Source organism: Sinocyclocheilus rhinocerous, unplaced genomic scaffold (genome assembly GCF_001515625.1).
Source record: "Sinocyclocheilus rhinocerous isolate Xijiao unplaced genomic scaffold, SAMN03320098_v1.1 scaffold3323, whole genome shotgun sequence".
NCBI lineage: Eukaryota > Metazoa > Chordata > Actinopteri > Cypriniformes > Cyprinidae > Sinocyclocheilus > Sinocyclocheilus rhinocerous.
Genome location: NW_015662926.1, coordinates 315,405 through 324,826, shown reverse-complemented (window position 1 = coordinate 324,826; position 9,422 = coordinate 315,405). Strand labels below are relative to the sequence as shown.

At 39.1% G+C, this 9,422-nt stretch overlaps 1 pseudogene; it reads right to left on the bottom strand.

Annotated features, from left to right (window-relative positions):
• Nucleotides 1-678: 678 nt before the first annotated feature.
• Nucleotides 679-2,358, bottom strand: LOC107728384 (frizzled-8-like; annotated as a pseudogene).
• Between the last annotated feature and the right edge of the window lie 7,064 nt (nt 2,359-9,422).

The following is a 9,422-nucleotide window of genomic DNA, read 5'->3' as shown; positions in this document are numbered from 1 at the left end:
CTTTTGACTCATCCCTTTTCTTAAAAAATGGTTTAAAGGCTGAAATGTGAAGTGCAGATCTTAAAAAGGTCTTTAAAGGTCTTAAATTTGATTTTTTTTAAATCCTGCAGATACCAAGTTATTTTATGGTACCATTTAGAATAACAATTTATTTTTAAATTAAGCCTTTTTTAACTGTCCTTTTAGGTTGTTTTGAGAATGTTCTGTAGGCTACTAATAAAAAAAGGACCTCTGTATATTTGTTTGTTGCAAATTTACAGACAATGCAATTGAAATGTTTACATTGGCTTGTCGGGGTAATATTTCTGTCCACTGACAACAAAGTTTTCCTTCTGAATTAGCATAACTGCACAAGTTTTATACTTAATAAAATCTTTAAAAACAAATGACATTAGTTATACTTTAATTTCCTTCAATAAAAATGAAACTGAGTAAGAAGGTGTAAAAGGTGTGTGGACGTGGATTAGTAATCTGGCCCCTTGGTATAAAGGAGAAAAAATGCTGGCCCTCGTCACTATCAAAGTTGCCCATCCCTGGTCTAGCCTAACTTCTCCATGTGACAACTAGCCCCGGTCTCTCCTAAAGCTGGTAATATGCATCTCTCATCAGACAGGAAAGCAGCAGCTGATCAGCTTGCAAAGTCTTTTTTTTTTATAAATTCTGCTTATGTTGTAGTTATCACACTCGGGACAGTGGCATTTGTTTTGGAGTGCATAACACCGAACTTGCGGTGCCGGACCTCCACGTCAGCCCCGTGCTCGCATCACTGTAAACGGACCCGCTCGTGCCTTTGCTACCCCAGATGCAGCAGCGGCGCGGGAACAGGGCTCGCCAAGAGTCCAAAGTTTTACTGGACCACGTCCACGCGCCCGACGTGATCCCCACCAGAAGGCACATGAAATATTTGAGCATAAACACTGCGTAATCCGGTTTCGGGGCTTTTTTATCCGACGAGCAGTTACACGCATGCGCGATTTCCCACGCTTCGCGATTGTGCTGTTCGTAAACGTAACAAGCCACAATCACCACGGCAACGACCGTATACAGCACTGTAAATACCCCGATACGAATCATCAACCTCTCGAGATTGTCTGTTTTCGTTCCTCCTTGTTTAATAACGCTCCGTATCCGAAACATAGACACGAAGCCCGCGAATAAAAATATCGTTCCGATAAAAAGATAAATCACCAGTGGCGCGAGCACGAATCCCCGCAGGTTATCCAAGTTCTGGTTGCCCACGTAGCAGATTCCCGCAACCGAGTCCCCGTCCACCGAACTCAGCGCGAGCGCGGCGATAGATTTCACGCTCGGAATGAGCCACGCGGCCAGGTGAAAATACTGCGAGTACCGTGCAATCGTTTCATTCCCCCACTTCATCCCGGCCGCGAGGAACCACGTAAACGTCAGGATCACCCACCAGATGGCGCTCGCCATCCCAAACAAATAGATGAGTAGAAATACAAGCGTGCAAAGCGCGGGACCCGTAGTTTCGTAGGGGATATTGTCCTCCTCGTGATCCAGGTTGCACGCGATCGTGTCCCGCGATGAGTCTGATGATGTACCCCATGGACACGAACATATGGCAGGCAGACAGGAAAATAATCGGGCGCTCGGGGTATTTAAACCTCTCAATGTCAATGAGGAAAGTGGCAACTGTGGCAAAGGTGGACAGGAAACACAAAACCGACCAAACTCCGATCCAAAATGTGGTAAATGTCCTTTCCTCCTGAGAAAGATAGGGGTTGTGGCATGGCATTGCGCAATTGAGGATCTGCCTGGTCTTTACCCGGTTATACAGCGGATGACGGTCACCATAGGCGCGCGACACTGACACTCTTCACATGAAGAAGATCCATGACTGCTTTTATGTTTACGGTTGTATGGCTTCCCCGGGCGGCTGGTTGGTTTTGCAGCAGCCGGAGAAGCTGTAACATCAGTCCTGTTGTAGTCCATACACAGAATGTTTGGATCTCCCTGCACGGGTAGAAGATCGCATCTCATTCGGTCCGGCCATGGAAAACCGTATTGCCTCATCAGAGGCGTGCATCCCGCTTTCGCCCGTTCGCACACGCTCCTGCACGGTGGCAAAGGCTTCTTGTAGTCCTCGAGGCAAATGGGCGTGTACAGACTGCAAAGAAAGAAGCGCAGGTCCGGGGAACACTGGATCTCCACTGGTGCACCTCAAGTCCGGCTTCATCCTGGGTGTCGTGGTTGAATTGGTTGGGCATGTAGGTGTAATTGTAACCGATCCCTCTACACAATGGCACCGAAATCTCCTGACAGACGCACGGAGCTCCACAATAGCAGGACACAGAGCGCGAGTGGAAGCCAGTGGGACCCCTGCATAGGCGAGCCCATCGTCGGTCAGTTGCACGCACCCGCTCCCGTCTTCTAAACAAAGGATGTACTAGCATGTGAGCAATGTCGTCTGGTTACTTAATTATAATACTTAGGATAATTAAAATGATAAAGTGAATTTAAATTTGCACTAGAATAACCTACAAGCTGACAACAAGTGCAATTCACCACAACATCTATTTGTTTTGGCTAGATGTAAATAAAAATCAGTTCAAACCATTATAGTCTTAATTAATTCACTAATCAATTTATAATAGCCTAAATATTTAAATTGTGAGGGGAGAACATTTTGTGATAAAATGGGTATAGATAAGATTGAACCTAAACATAAATAACATCTGAACATGCTGAACGGATCAATCCTAAGTAATTCTTCGATGAGATCTGTGAAATTGAGTTGAACTGACTTCATACATGCATTAAAAATACATTTGCTAAAATGTGTCAGAAAAGTTAGTTCTGGGGGAAAAAAGGTTGCCTCTATTTGCATATGTCATTAACAATCAAATTCATTAATTTAATGTGTGATTAAGTGTCCAAACTCTTTTGGGGCCACTAAACGCAATTCTGACAGGCGCGACTCCTCCAGCGCGTGGAATTGAATGTGCTCTTGTTGCGCGCTGCGAGCTTCTTCTTCGCTCTAACTGCGTCGCTGATGTTTCATTTAGCGTCTCGGCGGGGGGCAATTACTGTACAAGCCGGGACAAGTTGGGTGGTGTATACGCGCGTGGACTGGGTTTCCTGTATGTAACAGACTGCGGATACAGTGCATGCAAACACACATTCATTTAGGTCTGCTAATTAGTTGGTACAAGTCCAAAACAAACTGAATTATTTATAGAGAGAAGTTGGAGAGACCGGTGCTAGTTTTAGTTTTAGTTTTAGTTTAAGTTGAACACATTTTAATCATGTGAGCATTAGTGTAGGTTAATTTCTGAACGTTAATTCATTAAAGGCAACAAACAAATAAATAAACAATAAATTACATCATTTACATTGTCTGCGTGTTTGTACTTAATGTCGAATACTTTATGACACTTAAATATTATGACACTTTAAGAAAACATATTCAATAATTCATTTGATGTGTACGACAAGTCATTTGCAATCTCATTGACATATTGTCTGTCACACTGTGAATGTGTTTGTCTGGATGGGAACTATGTGCCTTGTAAACACACAGCCTTTGATTAGCTGAACAAAGTGTGACATCTTTACATGTATTCATTTACATAGCAGATGCTTCCAGCATGAAGAATACGACAACAAAAATGATTCATCTTACACTCTTAAAAATAAAGGTTCCAAAATGGGGTTTTTACACCAATGCCAAATAACATTTCAGACAACAGCTTTTAAAAGAACCAGTTTTGAAGAACATTTTAATATTCTGAAGAAGCTTTTCTACTGTATAGAACCTTTTGTGCAATTGAAAGGTTCCAGGGCTATTAAAGGTTCTTCAAGGAACCACAGGTGCCAATAAAGAAGCTTTATTTTTTAGGAGTGTATAGCAAGATAGAAATGTATCACAAAACACTCACAGAATTGCTCAGAAAAACAAAATATTGTATAGTGATATTATGTGCAATATTGTATTTGCAATATTTACTCAAAATGACTTAAAAACAACCAAATTGACCCCAGAAACACTAGAAAAACAGGGCTAAATGACACCTACACAACACATCTATTTTAGACTGCGAAACTACCATAAATTTCACACACTCACAAACTTTGGCTCAGTTCCACATTAAGCAGCAGTGATCCGCTGTTATATTTGCTCCTGTCAGAGTCTTCCTACTACATCTCTGTCCTTTTCCCCCTTTCACCTTTCTCAAATGCATTCACCAGATTCCTCACCATGGCAACAAGCCCACCCAGACGGCACCTGGCAGTCTAGTTTGAGATCACATGCACGCTGTTATGGGTTTTCCAAACAGAAAATGCAATACACTGACATCTCTATCTAAAATGAGAGTGAGATCCCTTGTAGACTATATGCATAACTCATAAGGACAACATTTATTTGTCATTTTGCAGCTTGACAGTCCTAGATCGCATTCTTCATTATATTAAATTAATTGGCAAGGATATTTCTCTCAATATGTTTTTAAAAATACATTTTTGTGTTCCATTGAAGAAGGTTATACCATTTTAGAACAACATGAGGGTGGGTAAATAATTTAAATGTAAAAAAAAAAAAAAAATCCCACTTCACCTTGAACTATAGTGTGCTGTTTTGTGTGTGCGTGTGTCATTTGGGACCCTTATTTTGCACCTGCAGAACTGGGACTGTGCAAACAGACTGCTGAACCCGGTGAACCAGGTGCCCAGTTCACGGGTCACTCGTGAATGTCTGAGGAGAGAAATCTGATCAGCCTAGAAACAATGCAGTTGTAGCCTTTAATGCCAAGAGAGAGAAAATAAAAGGCTGTGTTTGGAATGGAATACTTACCGAACACTACCATTTTAAAAGTTAGGTACTGTAGTATGTGAAGTACACAATATGCAATGATTCAGATAGTATGGCACATTGTTTTCACATTTTAAATCCAATTTTCTAATGTCTTAATGGGATAGTTCACCCAAAAATGAAACTATCATTAACTCACAATTAAGTGGTTCTGTTCTGTATGATTTACTTTCTTTTGCGTAACACATGCACAAAGAGTATGAAGAACATTGGAGTCCAAAAACATTGGACCCCATTGACTTGCATTGTGCACAAAAAAACACTGAGACATTTATTAATATATATCTTGTTTTGTGTTCAACAGAAGAAAGAATTGTAATTTTTTTTGGTAAATATTCATAAACATAATATCAACATTTATCACGATATCAACTGTGATTTTACTGTTTTGGCTTCTTTTTACATCACTTGATTGACTTTACATAAAAAAATAAATAAAGGGATGTTAAGAAATATTACAGTTGATATTGTGGTTCATTAATCACACAGGAAACTGATGAGCAAGTCGAGCTCATTGCATCCAGGGATACAGTATACCACACAGTGTGTTCTGTATGTATACTGCACATTTAGCCAATGTAGTTGGCCATACAGAAATGTTATGCACCTGTATGATGGACACAATATATACAGAAAATGTACACTGATAATGAAAGATTATTGGATTATTGGAGTCTTTCTTCTTCAAAATCTCATGTTTATTCAGTGTTACTTGCAGATTCTTTGTAATTATTTGTGAAATTTCTGAGTGAATTTTTTTTTCAAAATACATCCTACACCATTTTTTTCAGTGTATACAATAGCACACTTTTCCGAACATATTTAAAGACTAATGTGAATTTTCTCTTACGAAATCATATAAAGGTGAAGAACTGTGCGATGAATTTCCAGGTATTCATCACACACGGAACTGCAATGTTAAAAACGGCATGTTAGGTGTATAGTGGAAAAAAATGATAAATGTTCCTGAGATGTGTTGAAAAGTTAAAAGTGTGCTAAATGAATAAATGTAAAAAAATTTTTTTAAAAAATCGAAATATTCTATAAATGTTGCATTCACAGGTAATCTCTGAATGAGACAATGTGTGAGTGTCTTTGTCATTAAGTCTCTTGTATACAGTCCTCCACTTTTATAATAGAAAGTCTGGCTGAAAGTATTGCTCTTGTTTTTCTTTTGTGTATCTAGTGTTCTTTACTTCCTCTCAACGGCTTTTCTTTTTCTTTTTGCCTGTCCATTCCTCCCCCAACTCTCTCTCTCTGTCATTCTTATGTCTGTTTAGTTTGTCTTCTTCCATTCATCTCTGGCTTAAGACCTCGGTCTCTCAGGCTCCTCGAGGCACTCACATCTCTCCTCCCCCTCTATTCTCTCTCTCCCTCTTTCTCATCCTACGTTTCCCCCTCTTCATTCTCTCCTTCCCCTCTCCTCTTGTCCTGGTCTCAAAGGACATAATTAGGCAGCATATTCAGACAGACACATGTATGTCTCCACAATAGCCTTCTCTCCATCTCTCGCTGCATTTCTAAAGCCTGTTAAATGGCATGGAATAAGAATCGGTGAATGTGTCTGCTTAATTAGAGCAATAAACATCTTTCTTCATTATTGACTCTTCCTGAAAGGAGAGAGAATGTATTTTGATGGATCTCTATGCTGCAGGACAGTAAGAAATTGTGTGGAGGAATGTTTTTAAAATTTGTGATCAAATATTTTTGTATAATATCTATCTATCTATCTATCTATACTCTTGAAAATAAAGGTTCTTCATGGTTCTATGAAAACGTTCTTCAAGAAAAAAACAGTTCTTTTAATACTTGTTTACTGAAAGGTTCTTTGGGGAACCCAAAATGGATCTGGATGGAATATTGTATACTCAGCTGGTCTTTAAAATATGCAAAATAATTTCCTTCAGGGTGATACTTTACTCCTCTATTTCATGTAAACCCTTTCAGGGTGGCAGAGATAACCTTGTCAGGTTTATTTTGTGAGAATGACCAGTTTACCACTTACGTATTGTTATGGTGTGTCATGTTGTTTTGATATTTTTTTTTTCAATCCAATCCAATTTCATTTTAAGTTTTGGCAGTTCAAATAATGTATAGAGAAAGAGATGATAAAAATGTGGGGGGGGAGAAATGTTGTTGTACATTGGAAACCAAGGCCACATTTTATACACAAAGTCTCGTCCCTCATTGTTTGGTCAAAAAAGGATTTTTAAACCTGATTTGTCAGTCTTAAATATTTGGTTACATCCGTTATGGAAATGGAAAGTGTATTGCATTGTAGGATACCAAGTGCAATTTGCATTTCAGCAAATGTAGAACATCAACCTACTCAACCTTGACCTGTGAATGGCTATTGATTGTTCTTTATGTTGACTCATGAGAATTCATTTGGATTGAATGATTAATCTTTTGGCTTCTTTTGATTGATGTCAGTATATAAATTGGACATGCAGGTGAGATAGTTCCCTAATTGCTTTGAATAAAAGCATCTGTCTAATGCAAATATTGGCAACCCAACATTTAAATAAAAATTTCCATATCTTTTGCTTTACTGATTGAAAACCAACAGTCATTTGAAGTTTTAACAAGCATTGGGTTGTTTTTTGGGCTTCTCACTGGTACTCACACTGAAACTGTGTCTGTTTTACTTTAGTGCTATAGGCTTAGCATCCATGTTCAGTATTTAGGCTGATGTGTGTGTCTAATTTGTCACATAATGGTGCTAATATATGTAATCAAACTCATCTCAGTCAGTTTGTTAATCTAAGGACATGCTTTTAACCGCTGACAACACATACTCATTATCTGGTGAAGGTGTATAATGAGAAAATCAGGACACTGGGAATTACCAAGAAGAGTGGAACATTATGTCCACATCAAGTTTGTGTTTGTGTGTGTGCACTTGTGTGTCCTCAGTTTAAGTTGGACAGGGTAATTTTATACTGTTTTGAGGAAAACTAAACATCAAAAGGTCAGTCAAAACATAGCCTACTTATTCACCCTACCACACACGTACTGTATACACTCCTTTACACATACACACATTTGCAAATAAAAAACTTTTAAACTATTACAATCGTTCTTAGAATTATTTTTTTCAGTGTATACAATAGCACACTTTTCTGAACATATTTAAAGACTAATGTGAATGTTCTCTTACGAAATCATATAAAGGTGAGTAAATGTGCGATGAATTTCCAGATATTCATCACACACAGAACTGCAATGTTAAAAACTGCATGTTGGGTGTATAGTGGAAAAAAATGATAAATGTTCCTGAGATGTGTTGAAAAGTTAAAAGTGTGCTAAATGAATAAATGTAAAAAAAAAAATTATTTAATATGCTATAAATGTTGCATTCACAGGTAATCTCATAGCCTACTTATTCACCCTACCACACACATATACACTCCTTTACGCATACACACATTTGCAAATAAAAAACTTTTAAACTATTACAATAGTTCTTAGCATTATTTTCCAAAACTAGCCTATGAAAAACTATTAAAAAATCTTAAAATAAATGCAGATAGATAGATAGACAGTTAATGAATCGATTCGTGATTCGATCTGAATCATTTAGACAGCTCACACGCAGGCAAAGTTGCCAAGTCCGCTTTGGGCTTCTTTTTTGTTGAGTTGAGTAAAAAAATCCCAGGTCGCGGGTTTCGGTTTTTGGGCTTATTTAAAAAAAATATGGTTGCTTGTTAGGAAAATGCTGTTTCATGCATTCAGAGTTGTTTACACTGTTAAAGAGTTGGATTCTCAAGCATAGACAAAGTTTCAAAAAACAATTTGTACATATGACGGAGCATTTCTGTGCCAAAAATCTTACTTCCGGGTTCGTACAAGTTTCGGAGAGTTTTTTTCGATCGTGGCTCTTAATGACGTAAACGAGGGTGGAACTCCTTATATGGGCATTTCTCCCAGAAGAATGCGCCCGCGCATGCATCGACCAGAGTAAGAGCGAGATCGCACCCATCAACGCGCTTCATTCGGCGGCAGCGCTGCTCGGGACTTGCTCGGGAAGAATGTCTCCAACCCAAAGAATTTGTTTTTGGTTGTAAGGGAAAGATAACTTTGTTCACCTTCCTAAAGAACCCAGCGTTATGTAAACAGTGGATACAGTTTGTTTTTCCGGGGCAGCAACGGAGTTTCACAAGTGTGTTTGTTGACGAACGTTTTATAAACAAGGCCCAGTTCGATGCTGGATTTGCACATCGTTTGATACTGAAAGATGGAGCGGTCCCAGCTATAAAAGATCCCGGTCATGATTCAGAACTGCAGACGGTAAGTGAAACGGCATCAATTGTTGGCATTCAGCGCCCAAGTGCTGGTCACTCTTTAGCTCCGCCCACGGCGCGCCTCCAGGAGCATGGCTTTTTCCGGAGAGAATCGTAAAGCTGTATCTTTTATCCTCCTGAGACCCTGTGACCTCATATGAGGACATTATATTTTGGTGTATTTCTCTGAGACTATACATGCCACAGTTTTAAGTCTAGATGGCCTGTACAGAGCACATTCATGGCTTTTCAGAGATACTAACTGTTTGGATGTTTCACTATGACCACTCCCTCTCCTTGGTCTTCAA